Here is a 23672-nt window from a genome sequence, read left to right as displayed (position 1 = left end):
GCTGAAATAGTGTCCTGATTCAGATGTGTTTGATTGTGTAGGGGTGATTGCATCTGTAGTTAAGTTCTTGGTTCGCGTGCATTGTTTTCCTGTAGACGCTGTTTTGAATTTACCATTGACTGTTCGCTCCACTGTGACATCAAGAAATGGCACTTTGTTGTTGTTCTCCTCTTTTGTGAATCTTATGCCAGTAAGGAGATTGTTGATGGTGTTGTAGGTTTCCTCTAATTTGTTTCATTTTTTGATGAGAAAAGTGTAATCGCTGTAGCGGACCCAAAGTTTGGGTTGGATCGTTGGAAGGGCTGTCTGTTCGAGTCTCTGCATTATTGCTTCTGCTAGGAATCCTGATGCTGGAGGTTTCGTGCGTATTTCGTTGATTTGTTTGTAGGGCTTGTTATTGAATATGAAGTGGATGGTAAGGCACAGTTCCACGAGCTTGACAGTGCTATCTTTGCTGATGAAGTTGATGCTGTGTTTGTGACTTTGGTTCTTCGAGTAGTGTCTTCAGTTTTCTTTGGCCACGTTGATGTTAATGGATGTGAACAGGGCTGTTATGTCAAAGGACAACATTAATCCATCCTCTTCTATCTCAGTGTCTTTGGTGTTCAGGAATTCTTGGATGGAGTAAATGGAGTGGAGTGAATCTTCGACTTGGGGTTTTAGTCCTCAGTGGAGGTGTTTTAGCCTTCAGTGGAGGCCTTTGACTAGTCTGTATATTAGTGTTCCAAGTAGTGAGACTATGGTCTAAGGGGGGCTCCTGGTTTGACGGGGAGGAGAACAACAAAGTGCCATTCCTTGATGTCACAGTGGAGCGAACAGTCAATGCGGAACTTCAAACTGGCATCTACAGAAAAACAACAGACCCAAACCAAGTACTTAACTGCAGAAGCAATCATCCCAACACCCACAAACGAAGCTGCATCAGGAGATTATTTCAACGAGCCACTACACACTGCAGCACAGAGAAACTACGAAGAGCACAAGAGAAATACGTATATAGTGTATTAAAGGAGAACGGGTCCCCAATAAACCCCCTCCGCCGATTTCTCATTGATACTTTCAAGGTGACTCTCAAAAATTCGGTTTGACCCTCCATTCTTTCCTGTTTGTTTTTTGTGGGTTTTGAAAGATTTCCCAATCCTCTGACTGAGTATTGGAGTTGGAAGGTTGTGTTGTGGTTGTACAGGACACTTTTTAGGCCACTTTTGGAATATTGTGTACAATTCTAGTCTCCCTCGTATCAGACGGATATTGTGAAATTTGAAAGGGTTCTGAAGCACCAATGGTTCCACAGAGATGAAGAGGCCCTTCTGCTGCCCTGAGTGTGGGAAGGCCTTCAGTGATTCCGCTGCCCTGCTGACGCACCAGTTGGTCCACACCGGGGAAGGCTGTTCTCCAGCCCCAAGTGCGAGATGGCCTTCAGCAGTTCTTCCCACCTGCTGAGACACCAGTGGGTCCACACTGAGGAGAGGCCGTTCTTCTGCCCCGATTGCAGGAAGGGCTTTGCACTTTCCTCCGACCTGCTGGCCCATTGGTGGGTCCACATGGGGGAGAGGCCGTTCAGTTGCCTAAGTGAAGGAAAGACTTCATCAATTCCTCTGTCTTACTGAGGCACCAGTCCGTCCACACCGGGGAGATGCCATTCTCCTGCCCAAGTGTGAGAAGGGCTTTACCCGCTCCTCCACACTGCTGAAGCACCAGCTGATCCACACGGGGGGATGGGGGGGTGGAGAGGGGAGGCATTTTTGCTGCCCTGAGTGCGGGAGGTCCTTCAGCAATTCCTCCACCCTGCTGAAGCACCAGTGTGTCCACACCGGGAGAGGCCCTTCAGCTGGCCCGAGGGTGGGAAGAGGTTCATGTTTTCCTGCAACTTGCGGAAGCACCAGCGGGGGCACCAGTGCTCCCAGCAATCAGATCCCACCGGTAACGCTGCCTTTAGTCACCCCCCAGTACTGAACCTCCTGCCAGTTCTGACAGTGGGTGCAGTGGGAGAGTAGGTGGGCTGTTTTTGTTTTCTGCTGGACTGCAATTGCCTGCCCCACCCCCCACAACTACAACCCCATGGTGGCTCAAGGTTAGCACTGCTGCCTCATGTCACCAGGAACCCAGGAATACTTCCACCCTTGGGGCTCTGTGTGCAATTTATGGAGGGTAGGAAAATGGATCTGAGTGGGTTACTCTTTGGAGAATCTGTGCAGATGTGTTGGGCTGAAGGACCTGTTTCCACACTGTAGGAGTTCAACCATCATATGAGCTTTGCTTTCATTGGAAACTGCTGCTCATTGAGCCAGGGACTGCACATTGCCAAATGAAATGATCCAGAGAAACGTAAGACCGCAAGACCATCGGAGCAGAAGTTAGGCCATTCGGCCCATCGAGTCTACTCAGCAATACGTTAGTGACAAAAGTAGTGCAGATGAGATTAGCTACAGTGTGGAAACAGGCCATTTGTCCCAACAAGTCCACAGCGACCCTCCGAAGAGTCACCCATCCAGACCCATTTCTCTCTGACTAATATACCTAACTCTGTGGGCAGTTAAGCATGGCCAATCCACATGACCTGAACATCTTTGGACGATGGAAGAAAACAGGACCACCCAGAGAAAACCCACGCAGACACCGGGAGAATATGAAAACTCCTCACAGACAGCCACCCAAGGCTGGAATCAAACCTGGGTCCCTAGCACGGTAAGCCTGCAGTGGTAAACACTGAGCCACTACATATTGCAACCCGAAGTAGGCAAGCAGGAGGTTGGGAGAATGCAGCAAGCCAGGCAGCACCAGGATGTGGAGTAGTCAGCGGTTTGGGTATTAACCCTTCTTCAGGACTGAAACGTTGACTTCTCTGTGAGAAATGATTTACGGGAATGTTGCTGGGGGTTGGAGGATTTGAGCTACAGGGAGAGGCTGAATAGGCTGGAACTGTTTTCACTGGACCATCAGAGGCAGAGGAGTGACCTAATAGAGGTTACAAAATCATGAGTGGCATGGACAGGTTAATAGACAAGGTATTTTCCCTGGGATGGGGGAGTCCAGAACTAGAGGGCATAGGTTTAGGGTGAGAGGCGAAATATATTAAAGGGACAACTTCTTCATGCAGAGGGTGGTACTTATATGAAATGAGCTGCCACAGGATTTGGGTCAGGTGCTGTCAAATGGGACTAGATTAGTTTAGGAAATCAGGTCAGCATTGGCAAGTTGGACGAAAGGGTCTGTTTCCATGTTGTATGTGTCTCTGACTACTGGTCCTGATGTAAGTTTAAAATCGAGTCCAAGTAACTTTGAATAGTTCAATCTTGTTGAGCTCACCTCCTGAAAAGTTTCAGATGAATCCCTCTGAGCGATACTGTTTAAACATGCTGAGTTGGACAAAGTATCCCATCAAGTTCAACACAAACCCAGAGTTGAAGAAGTCAGAAGTCAGAACACCAAGGGGACCAAAACTGATCATAATATTCCAGGTGCAGCCTCATCAACTTCCTGTATAACGACAACATAACTATATCTAAACTCAATTCCCGAACTGATGAAGGTTAGTGTGCCTAAACCTTTCTTCACTGCCTTGTGTATCGATGTAACCAGAGATATAGGACCTACTTTAAACTGAGCCACAATCCTGCTTCTGGGAGCACAGTGACTAATAGGGACGGCAAAAGGGAGATTGACCTTTAAATGGAGTATAAAAGTAGGGAAGTTATAGTGGAGGTTTTGATTGAAAGGGCAGTGAAGATTAAACCAGCTGACAGTGGATCTCAATCACATGTAGATCAGACCAGGTTCGGACAGCAGGAAACCAGATAGGTTTTTACAACAAACCACAACGAGGTCATCATTAGACTCTTAATTCCGGATTTATATTGAATTCAGATTCCACCATCTGCCGTGGCAGGTTTTGAACACAAGTCCCTAGAACATTACTTGGGTGAATAGTCTGGTGACAATAAAGTCGGCCATCGCCTCCCCTGAACACATTGGCTGATTGTGTTCAGAGGTAACAAAGGAGCAAGAGGTTTTAGCAGCTGCTAAGTTGTTGATATTACACAAGGGAACATCAGTACTCTCAGTAATGGCACATACTGAAGTCAGTGTCCTGTATCAGAGGGAAGGGCTCGGGAACCATAAGAAATAGGAACAGGAATATGCCATTCAGCCCCTTGAGCCTGCTTCTCCATTCAGTAGGATTCTGGGTGATCTGGCATTCTCCACATTCACTTTCCTGCCCTTTTCCTGTAACTGTTCATCCCCCGACTCTTCACGAATCTATCGATCCTAGTTTTAAAGTGACATGAAGGCTGTCAACAGAGTTACTGGGGTGGGGGTGGGGGGTGGGGACGGGGGCTCAGGTCGAACTTGGGGACTAAAACAATGGCTTCACACTTCACAATATTTAACTAAGGGAATGTTTATGGTTATCCAATGCTGGAAATTGGGCAGGCATTCAGATAAAATTATTGGTAAATTATGAATGATAGAGGAGTCGGGAGAGAAGTGGTGTTCAGGCACAGTTGGATATCATTAGTATAGATGCTAACACCAGCAGCTACGGTAAAACAAATAAGAACGGAAGACACTAAAAGCAGACCCTACCAGAGGATAGAGTGATGCTGGAGAGGGTCAGTTCTGTCATTAACCCTGATCAAGGCTGTCCGCAGGTCGACGAAGGAATGTTCATCCCTGTCACCGTTACAAAGGATGTCAAATATGACCTTGATAAGAACTGTTTCAGGGGTAGAAACCAGACTTGAAGGCTTTAAACACAGAATTCTGGAAGAGATGGGAATGGCTAATTCAACAATGTTACATCCAAACCAACACTTCTATTCGTGCGATAATAATAGAAGTGTTTTGGTTTTTATTTCGAAGATTCTCAGCAACACTGAGTAAGAAGCAACAAAATTAACACAAGAAGTACTGCAATTGCTACAATGTGCCTGCTCCCAATAGGGGGCCATCGGTGTGAAATTAACTGTCTACAAGGGACAATATTGTAAAGGAATTACCCAGTTCATAGCTATAAGAGGGGAGACACAGACTGCTTGATCCAAACATATAATGGGCGGGAGTTGGCCACCGGGCACTTCGAGCCTGCTGCAACATTCAATAAGATCATGGCTGAACTGAATTCAACCTCAACTCTCCATTCCAACATATCCCCGACAATCTTTCATCCACTTGGTTATCAAGAACCTATCTACCTCTGCCTTAAAGATTTTGAATCCACTGCCTTTTGAAGAAGACACACAACCCTCAGAAAGAAAATAAATCATCCTCATTTTTGTCTTCTACATTTAAAATATGACCCTGTACTTTCAGATATTAAGATAGGGACACATGCTGCATTCAAATAATACCTGTGGTACAGTTAACTATCTCAAAGTGCTTCACATGAACATTGTGAGAATTCCTTTAAAAATCACAAGACCGGAGCACAGATGAGACAGGTGACCAAATTCTTGGTCAAAGGGACAAGTCTAGGGCAATCTTTTGAACAGGTTCAATTTCCCAAACATCAGAGGACAAAGACGTGCACAGCAAACTCAAAATAGCAAAGAATGGGGAACAACAGTGTCGTCATAACGTCACAGGATGAGTAATCCAGGGAACATGAGTTCAAATCCCACCACAGCAAGAGGTAAGATGTGAATAATTCAAATCATAAATGGGGAACACAAAGTAAGTCTCAGTATGGTATCGATGGCACTGACGTCAATTGTCCTAAAAACCCATGTTCACCAATGTCCTTTCATGAGGGAAACTGCCATCCTTGCATGGTCTGACTTACATGTGACTCCAGACCCACAGCAATGTGGTTGACTCTTAAACTGCCCTCTGAATTAGCACAAGCAAGACACCTTGCACTTAGGGATGGATAACAAACATCAACCTTGTGAAAGTGTCATAACAGAAATTGCTGGAGAAACTCAGCCAGTCTGGCAACACTGGTGGAGAGAGAGAGAAAGAAACAAAGACAATATCCTGGCTTGAGTCCAGAACAGTTGTGAAGAAGGGTCACAGCACTTGAAATGCTAACTCTGCTTCTCTCTCCACATGTGCTGCCAGTCCTATTGGATTTCTCCAGTATTTGACGCATTTTTGTGTTTCAGATCTCCATCATCTGCAGTTCTTCATTACACTGACTTAGGGAAGCTCAAATCCCATAAAAGGGTAGAGCAGAAGCGCTGGAATTACTCAGCAAGTCTGGCACCAGTTATGGAGATTAAAAACACTTCGTACTTCGGGTCATTGAATGATCTTACATCAGGGACAAACTTTTGGGGAAGCTGCAAGAGTAAAAGGCACCAGTGTAACTTCAACATCTGGGAGAACTCTCTCAGCCTTAGGGGTCAGGCTGACTCAGCATTCTGGTCCTGCTCATTACCTGTTAAATTCTCCATTTGTTGTTCTTGTTATATTTCTACATGGTTGACACATTCCTATGTTTTAAAATGAAATTCCAGCAGGCAGGAATTTTCCATGTATGTAATCATACATTAGAGGGTTTGGAACGTGGATGTAACTTTTAAACAGAAAGTATTTATTCATGCATGGGGTGTGGGCATCGCTGGCAATGCCAGCATTTATACCCATCCTTAACCACCCTGTGGTTGTTTGGAAAAGTGCATGAAGGTGTCTGAGATTGTCTTGATCAGCACAGCAATCTCAAAGATGGGTGTGCTCAGGTACAAGTACCCTCCACTCCCACAGCCAAGTCTGCATTCACTTCAATTATAGATGCCATCTAAACCTCCCAGGACAAGGACAGCATGGGATGACAATCAGAATAAAGCTTCCTCTACTCTTCAATTGCAAGTGAAGCTACCTCAACACTGTCCCCAACAAACACTGCCAAGACAGAGACTGCATTGGGTTAGGTACAGAGTAAAACTTCCTCTACACTTCCCCATTCATACAGTCCCAGGGGAAGGACAGCAAAGGGTTAAATAAACAGTAGAGCTTCTTCCATTCTGACTGACACTTAGTCCGTACTATACCAATCCTCAAGGAAAATTCAGAACTGAGACTATTATCTGGTACTGAATTCACACATCCTAATGGGAATGACAGCAACAGAAAATCATGACGTGACACACAGATAAAACACACACAATGTACAACAAAACTCGACTGTTATTGGGATCAAAGACATTGAAATTACAGGAGACATAGTCCCTGCAGTGATCCAAATGTGAGCTGAACAAATTTTACACTTGAACAATATTCCCTGAGAATGCAATATCCACCTCACTGCTGTCTATTCAGTTCCTCTGCTCTCGTTCAGGGCTGAGGTGCGGCTGACCACATTGTGGCGTGTGGGTTAAGAGGTTGGACAGTTAAGGTCAACTTGGATTGAGGGCATCCTTTGTCATGCCAGTGAGGTCAAGGGTCGCTCATTTACTCAACTTATAATCGGGGACAAGGGGATGTCAGGCTGGGCTTGTATCAGTTTAAGTTTACAAGAAACAGATGATCCAATGGAGCTGTATAACATCTGGAGAGGACTTATTGTAAATGTAATGTCAACTCAATTCTAGCCAGAGACTAGTCTCTCATTTAAGATAGGAGAGTTTTTTATTTCTCTCAAGTGTTCTCGAGTCTTTGAAATTCACTTCTTTAGAGACCAGCATGTGGTGGTGGGTAACGAACTGGTTCTGGGTTGGACGGTCAGTCAATGTTGACTCGATGGGCTGAATGGCTTACTTGCACGCAATTGACCTATATCAATCAATAATATGCACTTGCTTTATGGTTACCGACATCAAATTACATGAGTGGTTTTGGTGATTTCATCTCTTATTATTGTATTCAACCAACTACAGCATCTAGAAACTTGCTTAATTACAATATCCAATATCTGCAGAGTACTTTTTCTTTTTGTCAAGACCATTATCTTGAACTCCGACGTGTGACCTCCTCATTGCTGTCAAAGTTCTTTATTTGTCTCTACATTGTCATGTTTTTACTTTGTCGAATGTCCTCCTGGCATTTACAGTTAAGACCCTATATTCTGCCCTCGTCAACATTTTCCCTTACAATTCTCTACTAAGGATTTCATGACAAACCTCAGAGTGTGGTGAGACTGCGGAACTCACTACCACAGTGAATAGTTGGAGTGGAATACACTACAACTGAGGGTAAGCAACCCAATACAACTGAATGTCACTGTCACCAGATCCACAACACAGTGAAATTTAAACATGCAATGTCCCTCAATTTCTCAACTGTCCCGAACCAGACTTGATGAAGAACAGATCTTGCACATCAACATTATAATTTAAACAACAACCAAATTATAAATATGGCAAATTTTCTCGGACAAAGTTAAAGATGATAATCTCATTAATAGCAATTATTTAAACCCTTTGATCAAGTCCCCCACCATCTCAGAGACAGAGACTTTAGCGGCAAATTAAGAAAGATTTTTTTTTTAAACTTACAATTTCAAGCAAACAGTTTCCAACAATGGATTGCCAAGCCTTTGTGCAATCTTTGGACTATGACTGTTTCACAGACACGTAACTGTAAATCTAATTTAAAAGTCACTGCTGAATGTGAATAGACACCCCAGTATTCAGCCATTTCTTACAGGCTGGGACTCATTCCCAGAAAGAGCCAACAATTCTTTAACTGGACAGTAGAATCTAGAGAGAACAGCTCCTGGTCTCAAAGAGCAGCAGTGCCCAATGGAAGCAAAGTTGCAGGGGTGGGGGAGCACGACCGCATAAAACAAAAAAAAAGACCGACTTTCCCATTATCAGTACTGTCAGAATGTGCAGGAGTTCAGTCCTCGCAGTGGCCCACAGCAGCTTCACCAGCAGAATCAGATTGTTGGGAGCACTGGTGTGCGCGCTGGTGCTTCTGCAAGGTGCAGAATGATGAGAACCTCCGCTTCCACTCGGGGCAGGTGAACAGCCTCTCCCCGGTATGGCCCCATCTGTGCCTCAGCAGTTGGGAGGAATTGCTGAAGGCCTTCCATCACTCTGGGCAGGGGAAGGGCCTCTCCCCCGTATGGACCCGAAGGTGGGATGCCTGGGTAAAGTCCTTCCCGCACTTGAGGCAGGAGAATGGGCTCTCCCCGGTGTGGACCCAATGTTGCCTCAGCAGGGCAGAGGTATCATTGAAGGCCTTCCCGTACTTGGAGCAGCTGAAGGGCTTCTCTAATATGTGAACCCGGCGGTGGGTCAGTAGGACAGAGGAATAGCTGAAGGTCTTCCCGCATTTGGGGCAGGAGAATGGCCTCTCGCCTGTGTGGACCCCCTGGTGGCTCTGCAGAGAGTAGGAATGCTGAAGGTCTTTCCGCACTCAGGGCAGGAGAACAGTCTCACCCCGGTGTGACTGAGCCCATGAGTCTCCAGGTCAGATGGGAAACGGAAGCCTTTCCTACAGTTGCCACATTTTCATGGTTTCTCCACGGGGTGGGATTCCTTGGGTTTCTCAATGACAGAAGCTTCAGCTGCACACAAACGCGTGGACAGCACCTCCCTGCCGTGAATTCCACTTCCCAGTCTGTATAACATTTACTGGCTCCACAATCAGAGTGCTGCAACAGTCGGGTCTCTCTTTCAGTCTCACTGATGCTGAAAACGTACTGAAAGAGGAATCAAAAAGCTTGGTTCCTTTTCACAGAATCATAGTCGAAACTTGTTATAGTCCCGATGGATTCAGTGACTGCCAGACATTGACGTGAAATTGAGGACTGCAAATGCTGGAGATTCAGAGTCAAAGCACAGCAGATCAGGCAGCATCTGAGGAGCAGCAGAGTCAATGTTTCAGGCAAAGCTCTTCATCTATTGATATTGAAACGTCCATCTTCAGATCTTCAAATAATCTGTAAAAAGAGATGACAAAAGTCATTACAGTCAGTCGAGGTTATAAATTCCCAACAAGCAATTCTACTTTCTGCAGAACATTCTTTTCTTTTTCCACAAAATTGAAAGCACCATCCCACCCCCTCTCACCCCTCTATTCTCACTCCGCTCAAACTAATCCTCCCGACGGTACTGATTCAGGATCTTACAGAGACCGAAAAGTGAAAACATCAAGACAGACACCTTAGAATTTTAGATACCTCCACCTGAAAGTTAGTATCTTTCACTACATCTAGGAGTGAGTAAGTCTGATTTTGGGAAGCAAAAAAAAGTGTTAATTCAGGATGGACCTTCAATGCAGCTTCTTGAGAAACAACCAGACACGAAATGGTTAACATCTGGGGAGGTGGAAGTGGGGAGATGGAGGAAATGAGATATCAAGGCATTGACACCGACACCAGACAGAAACTGAACACACAGGCAGGGCAAACATTACGGGCAAGCCAGAGTCACAGAGATACACTGCACAGAGACAGGTCCTTCAGTCCAACTCATCCGTGCCGACCAGATAGCCTAAATTAATCTCGTCTCATTTACCAGCACTTGGCCCATATTCCTCTGAACTCTTCCTATTCATATACCCATCCAGATGCCTTTTAAATGTTATAATTGGACCTACATCCATCACTTCCTCCGGCAGATCATTCCTTACACTTGCCTCCCTCACCTCAAACATATTATCCTCCTGTTCTGGAGTTCTCCCATCCCAGGGAAATGACCTTGTCTATTTACCCTATCCATGCCTCTCATGATTCTATAAATTCTGTAAGATCACCCCTCAGCCTCTGGTATACCGGGGAAAACAGCTCAAGCAATGCACTGCGTTTCCTTTTAGCTTCACACTCACAGAACCTTACTCCCGGGTAAAACATTGTTTCCCTCCCCCACACTGTCCATGGGAAAAGCCAAGACTGCTGAGACTCTGGAGTTGGGGGAATGCCACGTAGAATTCCTGCAATGTGGAAACACGCCATTCAGCCCAACAAGTCCTCATCGACCATCCAAAGCGTAACTCATGTGGACACATTCCCCCTATCCCATTCCACTACACTTACTGCACACTATGGGTCCATCTAGTATGGCCACTTCTCCCGAAACTGAACACCTTTAGATGTTGGGAGGAAACTAGAGCACCCGGAGAAAACCCAGCAGACCCGGCAGAGAGAATGGGCAATCTCCACACAGAGAGTCGCCCCAAGGCTGGAATGGAAAGTAGATCCCTGGCGCTGTAAGGCAGCAGTGCGAACCACTGATCCATCGTGCTGCCCATGTGTGCAGAAAGAGGTGGGGGCTGGGAACTTTGTTAATTGTACTACGCAGTGGATTGTTGTGTAAGGTTAAATCTCACGGCATCCAGGGAGAGCTAACCAACTGGGCACAAAATTTAGCAGCGCGTTGTTGGAGATGCTGGAATCCTTCCTGAAAACAACAAATGCTGGAGATCACAGTGGGTCAGGCAGCGCTGTGCTACTCTATGCCTGGACAGTGTGGACGTGGAGATGATGTTTCCACTAGGAGAAGGGTTGAGGATGCCAAGTCATTGAGGGCATTTAAAACAGAGATAGGTTCTTGATTAATAAGGGGTCAAGGGTTATGAGGAGAGGGCAGCAGAATGGGATAGAGAAACATATCAGCCATGATCGACTGGTGGAGCAGACTCGATGGGCCAAATGGCCTCATCCTGCTCCTGTGTATTGTGGTCTTAAAGCTGGGCAGGTGACTTAAGGGGTTCTCACAAACTATTTCAGAATCCTGAAGAGGGGTTGTTGGAATCGAAACTTTAACTCTGCTTTCTCTCCACAGATGCTTCCAGTCCTGCTGAGTTTTTCCCGTGTTCTCAGTTTTTGTTTCAAATTTCCAGCATCCACAGGTCTTTGTCTTATTTATCACAGTCATTTCTTGCCCTTCCCAAGTGTCGGAACCTCATCTCCCTGATCTACAAACTGTTCACTTACCCTAGAAATGACCACTACCTCCTTATCAAAGTAGATCACTTTGTTGCAAAATGATTGTTCAATTCTGTGACCAAAATTATTGCATTCGTAATTACTTACACCAGGGACTCTCAATATCTCAGGCCAGAACACAGCTAGATTGTTTCAGACAGTACATTTATGTGATTTGATACAATTCCCTATTCCCGACTTTACCAGCGTGTTGCAGGGAATAGAGGGTTTGAATTAAGAAGAAGCTGGGACATTTTTCCAATGGAGCCGAGGAAGTTGACAGTTAACCTTATAGAGTTTTTTAAAATCAGAAAGGGTATAGATAAGGTCTCATTCCCAGGAGGCTCAGAATATTTTATTGCTCCAGATGGTGCAAAAGGGGGTCAAAGCTTCAACAGAAATCGAGCAGAGCTGAGAACAGACAACATTTAACTCTGTGGGAACAGGGAGATCAGAGGACACAGAAATCAGGACCTGAAATCCGAGCTGACACCAGACTACCATGTTATCAGTGCTTTGATTAGCAGTGCCCACCCTCCACCTTTACTGAGCCTCTCAGTCGACTTGAATGCCACGTATCCCCTCGATATTCCGGATCCAATCCTTGTCATTCTGAAGCCATATCTCTGTGAGGAGTCTCTGATCATAATTATTCTCTACAATGTGTGCAGTCAATTAATTCGCTTTTGTTACAATGCAGCACACATTCACAGACTGAGCTTTTAGTCTTATTTTTTGTGAAGGTTAGAATCCAGTTTTGATTGCTAGTACATTTATTCTTCTTGTCCCTTTCTCTCATTCTCTGGTGTTTGGTTTCCACATCACTCCATTGCTCACTGGCCTTGATTTGGACTGGCTGTGGTAAATTGCCCAGTGTTTAGGGATGTGCAGGTTAGGTGGGTTGGCCATGGGAAACGCAGGGTTATCGTTTCAAAGTAATTGAAGGAGTAGGCTATTTGGCCCATCGACCCTGCTCTGTCATTCATTAAAATCATGGCGGATCGATCAATCGTCTCAGCACCTCCTAATTGCATTATCCCAACTTCCCTTAATTCCCTTTCCACGCAAAAAACCCATCCAACAGTGTCTTAATGAAGCTGCCTCTACTGCTTCCTTGAGCACAGAATTCCATTAATTTACCATTAACCACATAGGTCCTGCCCTGAGTTGCCTCATCAAAATGCAACAGCTCATATTTGTCTAAATTAAACTCCATCCACTACTCCTTGGCCCATCGGCTCATCTGATCAATTATAATTTATATTAAACTTTCTTTCCTACCTTCTTCCCTAAAAGCTGAAAATCTCCACCCCACACTCTCACCCTCCATTCTCACTTTGTTGAATCTAATCACGGATGTCCTCATCCTGAAGGGTTTGGTTCATGCTGATTAACAGGCCCACATTCAAGGGGGATCTAACTGAAACGTGCAGAACATTGAACGCCCTGGACAGATTGGATATTGGGAAGATGTTTTCATTGGGAGGAGAGACTAATACCCATGGGCATAGCCTTAGCATAAAGGGAGAATGGAGATTAGGAGAAATTTCTTTAGCCAGAGAGTGGTGAATCTATGGAATTCATTGTCACAGAAAACTGTGGAGGCCAGGTCACTGAGTATGTTTAACATTGAGATAGAGATGTACAGCACAGAAACAGACTGTTTGGTCCAACTTGTCCATGCCGACCAACTATCCCAACCCAATCTAGTCCCACCTGACAGCACACGGCCCCATATCCCTCCAAACCATTCCTATTCATACACCTACCCAAATGCATTTTAAATGTTGCAATCGTACTAGCCTTCACCACTTCCTCTGGCAGATCATTCAATAAACGTACCATCCTCTGCGTGAAAAAGTTGCCTCTTAGGTCTCTTTTGTATCTTTCCCCTCTAACACGAAACCCATTCCCTCTCGGTCTGGACTCACCCACCCCAGGAAAAGACTTTGTCTATTAATCCTATCCATGCCCCTCATGTTTTTATACATGTACAGTTACAACGTTTAAAAGACATTTGGATAAGTACATGAATACGAAAGTTTCGAAGGTTTATGGGCCAAACACTGGTCGGTGAGCCGAGTTTAGTTTGAGAACATACTCAGCACGGACTAGTTGGATGAAGGGTCTGTTCAGTGCTGTCAGACTCTGTGAATGACCTGTACTGGTCTTAAAACCATTTTCTTACCTCCCCCGATAAGCATCCACTTCTTTGTTGTTCAAAACTCAGATGAACTTAGCCTTAAATATGTTCAATGACCCCACTTCTGAACTCAATTCCTCTTCGTAATATACCACTTGCCTCGCTCATTGCCTGCTGCATCTGCCCGACAACTGGCATTGACTGGTTTGGAAGGAATCTGAGACCGCTTAGTACATCCATACATCATTCCTGATGAAGGGCTTGTTCCCGAAACGTTCCCTGTCCTTCTCCTCAGATGCTACCTGTTGTGCTTTTCCAGTGCCACATTTTTCGACTTTCACCTCCAGTCCTCACTTCCTCCACATTCCAATATGTCACCATTTCAACAATGCACTGCTTTTCTTTTAAACAGCAAAGGCTATAACTTCACATTGCCGCACTGCACTTGCCATGTGTTTGTCAATTGAGACACAGACCTGGACCAACTTCGGGAAGAGGCAAAACACTGAGGTCTGAACAAAAACCGTAGCACACTCAAAACGTCGGCTCTGTTTACCTTTCCACTGATGCTACTCGACCCGTTGGCTTTCTGCAGTATTCGCTGTGTTTGTTCGACACAAATGCTGCTTTCCATTAAAGAACTTCAATCCCTGTCCTCTGGTAACTGACCCGAGTCAGTGGCAATAGGTTCTTCTGATCATTAAGGTAAAAACAATGACTGCAGATGCTGAAAACCAAATACTGGATTAGTGGTGCTGGAAGAGCACAGCAGTTCAGGCAGCATCCAACGAGCAGCGAAATCCACGTTTCGGGCAAAAGCCCTTCATCAGGAATAAAGGCAGCGAGCCTGAAGCATGGAGAGATAAGCTAGAGGAGGGTGGGGGTGAGGAGAGAGTAGCATAGAGTACAATGGGTGAGTGGGGGAGGAGATGAAGGTGACAGGTCAAGGAGGAGAGGGTGGAGTGGATAGGTGGAAAAGAAGATAGGCAGGTCGGACAAGTCAAGGAGACAGTAACTGAGCTGGAAGTTTGAAACTAGGCAAATGTGGCTGTGGTACCGAGTTTGTTTCACAACATGGTTGAAGAGCTTCAGAGCAGAGGAAATGACCTGGGAGTTGCAGTGGGAGAGGGACCCCCTGAGATTCTTGTCGAGAGAGGAGGAAAAATTCTTCAAGGCAGGCATCCTTGCAAGAGGATTCGCAGTCGGGTTTAAATCAACGAGGTAAAAACAATGACTGCAGATGCTGAAAACCAAATACTGGATTAGTGGTGCTGGAAGAGCACAGCAGTTCAGGCAGCATCCAACGAGCAGCGAAAACACCACGTCTTCTCCCATCATTGACAACAGCCCCTGAAAATCTCCAGTTAACCATCTTTGCTCCAAAGAGAACATTCCCAAACTTGGGAATGTCTCCACAAAATGGAAATTGCTCATCCCTGAACATGATGCATGTGTTACAATGGGGAAGAGGTTTTGGCAAAATATTGTCAGTTAGCAGGTGGAAAAATGTTCAGGAAGTAAAACACAAATCCCAGTCTCCAGCTTTGTGAATCTTTAGAAACTCTTTGGGAAGTGGAATTCGAGGAGAATGAAGGATGAACTGTCCGACTGAGCAGAGACAGTCCAGACACCGTCCCCTTGTTTAAGAGGCCGATTGACTCTGATATTCTCCGGAGATGAACTGACCCGAGACATTGAAAGAATTCTCTGCACATCAGGAATTCAAACCCATTCTCGGCTCGGGGCCAATGAGAAAATTCGGGAAGAGGCAAAACACTGAAAGGCTTGGAGGGCGATGGCCCCGGTGTAGGAGAGCTCGTTCCTAGTGTCATGGATGTGCCTGCAGATGGTGGGATCAGGCTGTCCCCATGTCTCCATAATGAATGTCCAAGGCTTTATTATGGAAAATTAAAACTGATAGAAGATAATGGTAATTTTGGGCGGGGCGGGTTGAATTATGAATTGAATAGTAGGTTCCTCAAAGACACTTTGCCAGCCGCGCTGGGACCTGTCTCTGTGGCGCAATTGGTCAGCGCGTTCGGCTGTTAACCGAAAGGTTGGTGGTTCGAGACCACCCAGGGACGGAGTGCTACTTGTTCTCGCTCCTACCGCTTTCTTGGCTGCGAATGTGCACGTTTTTCATGGTTTCAGGTAAATGTTTCCCAAACGGAAATCTTTTCCACTGAGGCAGCACAAACGGGTTTCTGAATTGATTGAATTTCGAACGTAAAGGACTGCGGATGCTGAGAATCCGAGACAGAAAGCGAAACTGCTGGAAAAACTCAGCAGGTTTGGCTGTACTTGGATGAGGTAAAAAACGAGTTCTGAAATGTTGTCTCTGATTCTCTTTCCACAGATGCTGCCTGACCTGCTGAGTTGCTCCTGCAATTTCTGTTTTTGACTGAACGTCCATTTCATCTTTCGGGATGAAACACCCAGACTCGCCATTTGCAGATATTTAACCCTTTCGAAACCTGTGAAGTGATTGGATTCAAACAAACTCAGCAATGATTTACTCTTTCGCAGCTCCACAGGCAGATAGACCTGGGAAATGAAGCTGTATTGGTTCTGTATTGGTGGGCCGAGTGGTGAATGCGATGGACATGAAATCCTTTGCGGTTCCCACACGCAGGTGTGATCCCTGCCGACTTCAGTTGAGAAACGACATCAAAAGAAAAGGGAGATTGCTCCACGGTTTTTTTTTAAAATGCAATCAGTGGACGGGTTGAAATATTTCAATCACATTGGCACTGGTCGGGAATCTGCCTGACAGGGTGGAACAAGCAGATACCCACAGAGCTGCTATTGAGGCGATGAGCCAAGAGTTTGGAAATGAAACTAGAACAGTGAGGGGCGTGAAGTCGTGATCGAAGTTAAGCAGGCACCTGAGGAAAAAGGTGTTTTATTTCCCGGTGAAAGATAATGCTTCACAAAGTTGGGACTATGGAAGGGAAGCAGTGACGGTGATTATCTTTGGCTGTTCCTCTTGTGAATGTTCCCATTGCTGCGCATGTCCGTGATAACGTCAGAACTCTGCAGCATGGTGGCGTTAGATACGCACAGTGCCAGGGGCGCAATGGATGACGCATCTGACTCCACCTACCTGTTTGAAATGCAGCTCACAGCTTCTTCACACACCCCAATTAATCTTTCTCATTGTCCTGAAGCCGGCACACGGTTTGAATTCCTGATCTGCAGGAACGAGACTCTTTTCAATGTCTCGCGTCAGGAAATGTCCCTGAGAACATCAGAGTCAAGTCATAGCGCTGTCGGAGGAGGGGAAGCTGAAATAGCCCCACACGCTGCTCACGGGCACATTTCACTTTCCCCAACACACTGCCCCAACCACTGCGCCTCCTGGGAGTGGAAAGGAAACAAACACCAAAACCCAGTCTCAGCTTTGTAAATCTTCAGGAAATAAGAAAACTGTTCATCCCTTCGGATCTTCCATCCTGTGCTGACAACCTTGATTTTAAATGGATGTCCAGTCAGTGCCGACTCGTTTTGGCTGAAAAAAATCTTCCTTATCTCATCCCAGCATTTCTTGCCAGAGAGACCTGTGTGGCAGAGTTCATGTATATATTTCCTTGTATGGTATTTTGTAAATAACATTCGTTTGCTGGTTGTTTGTATCGGGTATTTCAGGTTCATTAGCCGTTGTTTAAGTGTGTTGGTAGGTTTGTGGGCTACCATGATGCTGAGAGGTTTGATTTGTCTGGACATCATTTCCCAGATGTCTTTAATGTAAAGTAATGTGCTAGGGTTTCTGTAGACGTTGTGTCTACTTGTGTCTGTTTGTTGATGTGAAATCGGCACACTGGGTTTATTGGGTAGGCAAAAGTGAGGACTGTAGATGCTGGAAACCAGAGTTTAGATCAGAGTGGTGCTGGAAAAGCACAGCAGGTCTGACAACTTCCGAGGAGCAGGAAAATCGACGTTTCGGGCAAAAGCCCATCATCAGGGATAGAAGCAGGACGCTTCCAGGGGTGGCGAGATAAATTGGGGGGGTGCTGGGCCAAAGGTAGCAAAGAGTACAATAGGTGAATGGGGGTGGGGATGGAGGTGACAGGTCAGAGAGGAGGGTGGAGCGGATAGGTGGGAAGGGAGATTGACAGGTCCTGAGGACAGCGCTCAGATGGAAGGTTGGAACTCAGCTAAGGTGGGGGGAGTGGAAATGAGGAAACTGGTGCAGTCCACATCGATGTCCTGGGGTTGAATGTATCCGAGGCAGAAGTTGGGGCGTTCTTCCCCCAGACATCGGGTGGGGAAGGAGGGACGATGGAGGAGGCCCCGGTCCTGCATGTCCCTGGCAGAGTGGGAGGGGTGGTTGAAATGTTGGGCCACAGGGCGATGGGGTTGATTATTGCGGGTGTCCTGGAGATGTTCCCTCAAACGCTGTGACTTGATTCTGCGACGGGGCTCCAGTCTCCCCAATGTAGGGGAGACCGCATCGGGAGCAATGGATACAAGAAACAACTTTGGTGGAAGCCTTCGAACTCCCGTGACCCGGGTTCGATTTCCGGGCAGGGAAGCAATTTTCAGTAGAGCTTTCAAACCTCGCTGCCATCTCCCTGGTGGTCTAGTGGTTAGGATTTGGCGCTTTCACTGCTGCGGCCCGGGTTCGATTCCCGGTCAGGGAAGCAATTTGCAGTGTATTTTTTGGGCTGCCCATTCTCCTTAAATGCGCTGTAGAGTTACTTTTTGGTCTTCGTCGTCACTGGGTGCTGCACTGTGTTGTGGTTCGTTGGAATAGTACCCTCGTTCAGATTTGTTTGTAGGTGTAGTGATGATTACTTCTGTAGCTAAGTACTTGGTTCGTGTGTGTTGCTTTCCTGCAGAGGCTGTTTTGAATTTATCATTGACTGTTCGGTCTACTGTGACATCCAGAAATGGCACTTTGTTGTTGTTCTCCTCTTTCGTGAATTTTATGCCAGGAAGGAGATTGTTGATGGTGTTGTAGGTTTCCTCTAATTTGTTTCATTTTTTGATGACATAAGTGTTTCATGGGCGTTTCGTTGATTTGTTTGTAGAGCTTGTTACTGAATATGAAGTGGGTGGTAAGGCACAGTTCAACGAGGTTGATAGTGTTATCTTTGCAGGCTGAAGTTGGTTCTGTGTTTTTGTCTTTAGTTCTTCGAGTAGTGTCTTCAGTTTTCTTTGGCGACGTTGATGTTAATGGATGTGAACAGGGCTGTTATGTCAAAGGACAACATTATTCCATCCTCTTCTATCTTCGTGTCTTTGGTGTTCAAAAATTCTTGGATGGAGTAAATGGAGTGGAGTGAATCTTCGACTTGGTGTTTTAGTCCTCAGTGGAGGCCTTTGACTAGTCTGTATATTGGTGTTCCAAGTAGTGAGACGATGGCCTGAGGGGGGCTCCTAGTTTGAAAAAGAGGAGAACAACAATAAACTGCATTCTTAGATGTCACAGTAGAGCGAACAGTCAATGGGGAACTTCAAACTAGCATCTACAGAAAACCAACACTCACAAACCAAATACTTAACCACAGAAGCAATCATCCCAACACCCACAAACGAAGCTGCATCAGGACATTATTTCAACGAGGCACTGACTCGTCGGTATATTGGTGTACCAAGTGGTGAGACTTTGGGTCTGAGGGGGGCTCCTGGTTTGAATTGGAGGAGAAAATTAACACAGTGCCATTTCTAGATGTCACAGTAGAGCGAACAGTCAATGGGGAACTTCAAACTAGCGTCGACAGAAAAACAACACACACAAATACTTAACCACGGAAGCAATCATCCCAACACCCACAAACGAAGATTCAACAGGACATTATTTCAACGAGCCGCTACACACTGCAGCACAGAGAAACTACGAAGACCACAAGAGAAATACGTATATAATATATTTAAGGAGAACGCGTCCCCAATAAACCCATTCCGCCGATTTCTCAGTGATGCTTCCAAGCTCACTCTCAAAAATTCGGTTTGTCCCTCCATTCTTTCCTGTTTGTTTTTTGTGCGTTCCCAATTCTCTGACTGAGTATTGGAGTTGGGAAGGGAAAAAAAATGACTGCAGATGCTGGAAACCAGATTCTGGATTAGTGGTGCTGGAAGAGCACAGCAGTTCAGGCAGCATCCAAGTAGCTTCGAAATCGACGTTTCGGGCAAAAGCCCTTCGTCAGGAATAAAGGCAGTGAGCCTGAAGCATGGAGAGATAAGCTTATCTCTCCATGCTTCAGGCTCACTGCCTTTGTTCCTGACGAAGGACTTTTGCCCGAAACGTCGATTTCGAAGCTGCTTGGATGCAGCCTGAATTGGAGTTGCGAAGTTATGTTGTGGCTGTACAGGACATTGGTGAGACCACTTTTAGAATATTGTGTGCAATTCTGGTGTCCCTCCAATCAGAAGGATATTGTGAAATTTGAAAGGGTTCTGAAGCACCAATGGGTCCACAGAGGGGAAGAGGCCCTTCTGCTGCCCTGAGTGTGGGAAGGCCTTCAGTGATTCCTCTGCCCTGCTGACGGACCAGTTGGTCCACACCGGGGAAGGCTGTTCTCCGGCCTCAAGTGCGAGATGGCCTTCAGCAGTTCTTCCCACCTGTTGAGACACCAGTGGGTCCACACTGAGAGGCCGTTCTTTTGCCCCAACCGCAGGAGGGGCATTGCTCTTTCCTCTGACGTTCTGGCCCATTGGTGTGTCCAAATGGTAGAGAGGTCGTTCAGTTGCCCTATGTGCAGGAAGGCCTTCAGCAATTCCTCGGCCCAGCTGAGGCACCAGTCTATCCACACCGGGGAGAAGCCGTTCTCCTGCCCCGAATGTGGGAAGGTCTTTACCCACTCCTCCACACTGCTGAATCACCAGCTGGACCACACGGGGGTTTGGGTGGGGGGGGAGAGTGGCGGAGGAGGGGAGGCCATTCTGCTGCCCTAAGTGTGGGAAAGCCTTCAGCAATTCCTCCGCCCTGCTGAAGCACCAGTGTGTCCACCCTGGGGAGAGACCCTTCAGCTGGCCCGAGTGTGGGAAGAGGTTCATGTTTTCCTGCAACTTGCGGAAGTACTAGCGGGGGCACCAGCGCTCCCAGCAATCAGATCCCACCAGTGACGCTGCCTTCGGTCACCCCCCAGGACTGAATCTGCTGCCATTTCTGACAGTGGGTGCAGTGGGAGAGTAGGTGAGCTGTTATTGTTTTCTGCTGGAATGCAATTGACTCCCCTACACCACACAAACCCAACCCCAAGGTAGCTCAGGGTTAGCACTGCTGCCTCATGGCACCAGGAACTCAAGAATAATTCCACCCTTGGGGGTCTGTGTGCAATTTATGGAGGGTTGGAAAATGGATCTGAGTGGGTTAGTCTTCGGAAGATCAGTGCAGATGTGTTCGGCTGAAGGACCTGTTTTTCCACATTGTGGGGTGCTATGATTCTATGAGCTTTGCCTTCAGTGGACACTGTTGCTCATTGAGCCCGGGACTGCACATTGCCAATGAAATGATCCAGAGAATCCTAAGACCGCAAGACCATCGGAAAAAGTTTGGCCTTCTCTGCCATTCGTTAGTCACAAAAGTATTGGATGAGATTAGCTGCAGTGTGGAAACAGGCCATTTGTCCCAACAAGTCCACACCGACCCTCTGAAGTGTAACCCATCCAGACCCATTTCCCTCTGACTAATGTACCTTACTCTATGGGCAATTAAGCATGGCCAATCCACAAGACCTGCACATCTTTGGTTTATGGAAGAAAACAGGACCACCCAGAGAAAACCCACGCAGACATTGGGAGAATGTGCACACTCCTCACAGACTGCCACCCAAGGCTGGAATAAAACCTGGGTCCCTGGCACTGTGAGGCTGCAGGTGTAACCACTGAGCCACTACATATTGCAACCCGAGTTTGGCAAGCCGGGGGTTGGGTGAATACAGCAAGCCAGGCAGCACCAGGATGTGGAGTAGTCAGCGTTTTGGGTATTAACCCTTCTTCATTACTGAAAGAGTGACTTATCTATGAGAAAAGATTTACATGAATGTTGCTGGGGGTTGGAGGGTTTGAGCTGCAGGGAGCGGCTGAATAACGTGGGGTTGTTTTCACTGGAGCATCGGAGGCAGAGAAGTGACCTAATAGCGTTTACAAAATCATGAGGGGCATGGACAGGGTAATAGACAAGGTCTTTTCCCTGGGCTGGGGGAGTACAGAACTAGAGGGCATAGGTTTAGGGTGAGAGGCGAAATATATAAAAAGGGACGACTTCTTCATGCAGAGGGTGGTATATATATGAAATGAGCTGCCAGAGTATGTGGGTCAGGTGTTGTCAAATGGGAGTAGATTAATTTCGGATATCAGGTCAGCATGGACAAGTTGGACCGAAGGGTCTGTTTCCATGCTGTACGTGTCTCTGACTACTGGTCCTGATGTAAGTTTAAAATAGAGTCCAAGTAACTTTGAATAGTTCAATCTTGTTGAGCTCACCTCCTGAAAAGTTTCAGATGAATCCCTCTGAGAGATACTGTTTAAACATGCTGATTTGGACAAAGTATCCCATCAAGTTCAACACAAACCCAGAGTTGAAGAAGTCAGAAGTCAGAACACCAAGGGGACCAAAACTGATCACAATATTCCAGGTGCATCCTCATCAACGTCCTGTATAACTACAACATAACTTGCCAACATCTATACTCAATTCCCTAACCAATGAAGGTCAGTGTGCTGAAACCTTTCTTCACTACCTTGTGTACCGATGTTGTCAGAGATATAGGACCTACTTTAAACTGATGCAGGATCCAGCTGCTGAGAGCCCAGAAGCAGAGTAGTGCTGCGTGAGTGTGCTGGGCTTTAGATTTGGATACCACCTCCCCACACCTCTAGAGACCTCAGGTCTGTAGCTTGCCTTCTTATCTTTGAGGGTTTTCCACCTGTTTGAAACAGCCTGTCCTGCAATTAACCCCTTTATGCCAAGGCGTTCCTTCTACAGGCAGAATTAATTGTCCTTCTGTCACACAGTTATTAAACACCATTATCTCATCTGTTCAAAGGAAATGCTCATTGTTTTGCCTCCTCCTTCCCAGCGATAGTTAATGTATGTTATTTGTTAACTCCCTTGTAGCAGTTTCTCATTGGCCCTTTCGTTTCTTGGTCCAGAAAGAGTTATTGCTGACTCATGAAGTTATCAAAGTTCTGGAGTTTACAGGATCACACCACATTCCTCTCTGCCTCCCCCAGGAATAACGATTGTTCCTGAGGTACTCACAGTTCCTGACGTTCCTTGATATCCCCAAATACAATCCATACGTCAGGAAATCACTGGTGCTGCCCTGACATAGATAGTCAATGTTTGAACAGAAGATTATGGGGAGAAAATGCAGAAATCCGAAATGCAAAGAGACTTGGGAGTTCAAGTCCAGGATTTTCTCAAAGTAAACTTGCAGGTTGAGTTGCACTTTCCCCTGCAAGTGCCGAATGTGTGACACCAGCTCATTTACCTATTCCCTCCTCGCTATCCAAGGGGCCAAACTTACATTCCAGGTGAAGTGGCCCTTTCCCTGCACTTCCCACAACCCAGTCTACTGCATTTGCTGCTCACAATGTTGCCTCATCTACAGTGGGGAAAACGAAGCCTAAACTGGGTGACTGCTGCACAGAACATCTACGTTCTGCCTGCAAAAAAGACCCTGAGCTTCCAGTTGCCTGCCAATTCCACACCCCACCCTGTTCCCTGGCCAACATCTCTGTCTCAGGTTTGCTGTTGTGTTCCAGCGA

General features: G+C 46.2%; 1 protein-coding gene and 2 non-coding genes across 3 annotated transcripts in view; 2 read left to right on the top strand and 1 right to left on the bottom strand.

The window, feature by feature from the left end:
- LOC140460300 (uncharacterized) overlaps positions 1–23672 on the bottom strand; it is a 749266-nt gene that overhangs the window by 678203 nt on the left and 47391 nt on the right. The gene's annotated exons all lie outside the window — the stretch shown is intronic.
- trnan-guu (transfer RNA asparagine (anticodon GUU)) lies at positions 15966–16039 on the top strand. Its single transcript has one exon. It is a non-coding gene; the product is annotated as a tRNA-Asn (tRNA).
- trnae-uuc (transfer RNA glutamic acid (anticodon UUC)) lies at positions 18524–18595 on the top strand. The gene has a single exon. It is a non-coding gene; the product is annotated as a tRNA-Glu (tRNA).

The sequence above is a fragment of the Chiloscyllium punctatum genome, chromosome 36, assembly GCF_047496795.1.
Source record: "Chiloscyllium punctatum isolate Juve2018m chromosome 36, sChiPun1.3, whole genome shotgun sequence".
Lineage (NCBI taxonomy): Eukaryota > Metazoa > Chordata > Chondrichthyes > Orectolobiformes > Hemiscylliidae > Chiloscyllium > Chiloscyllium punctatum.
The sequence above is the reverse complement of the archived record's forward strand: the minus strand, read 5'-3'. Positions and strand labels throughout refer to the sequence as shown.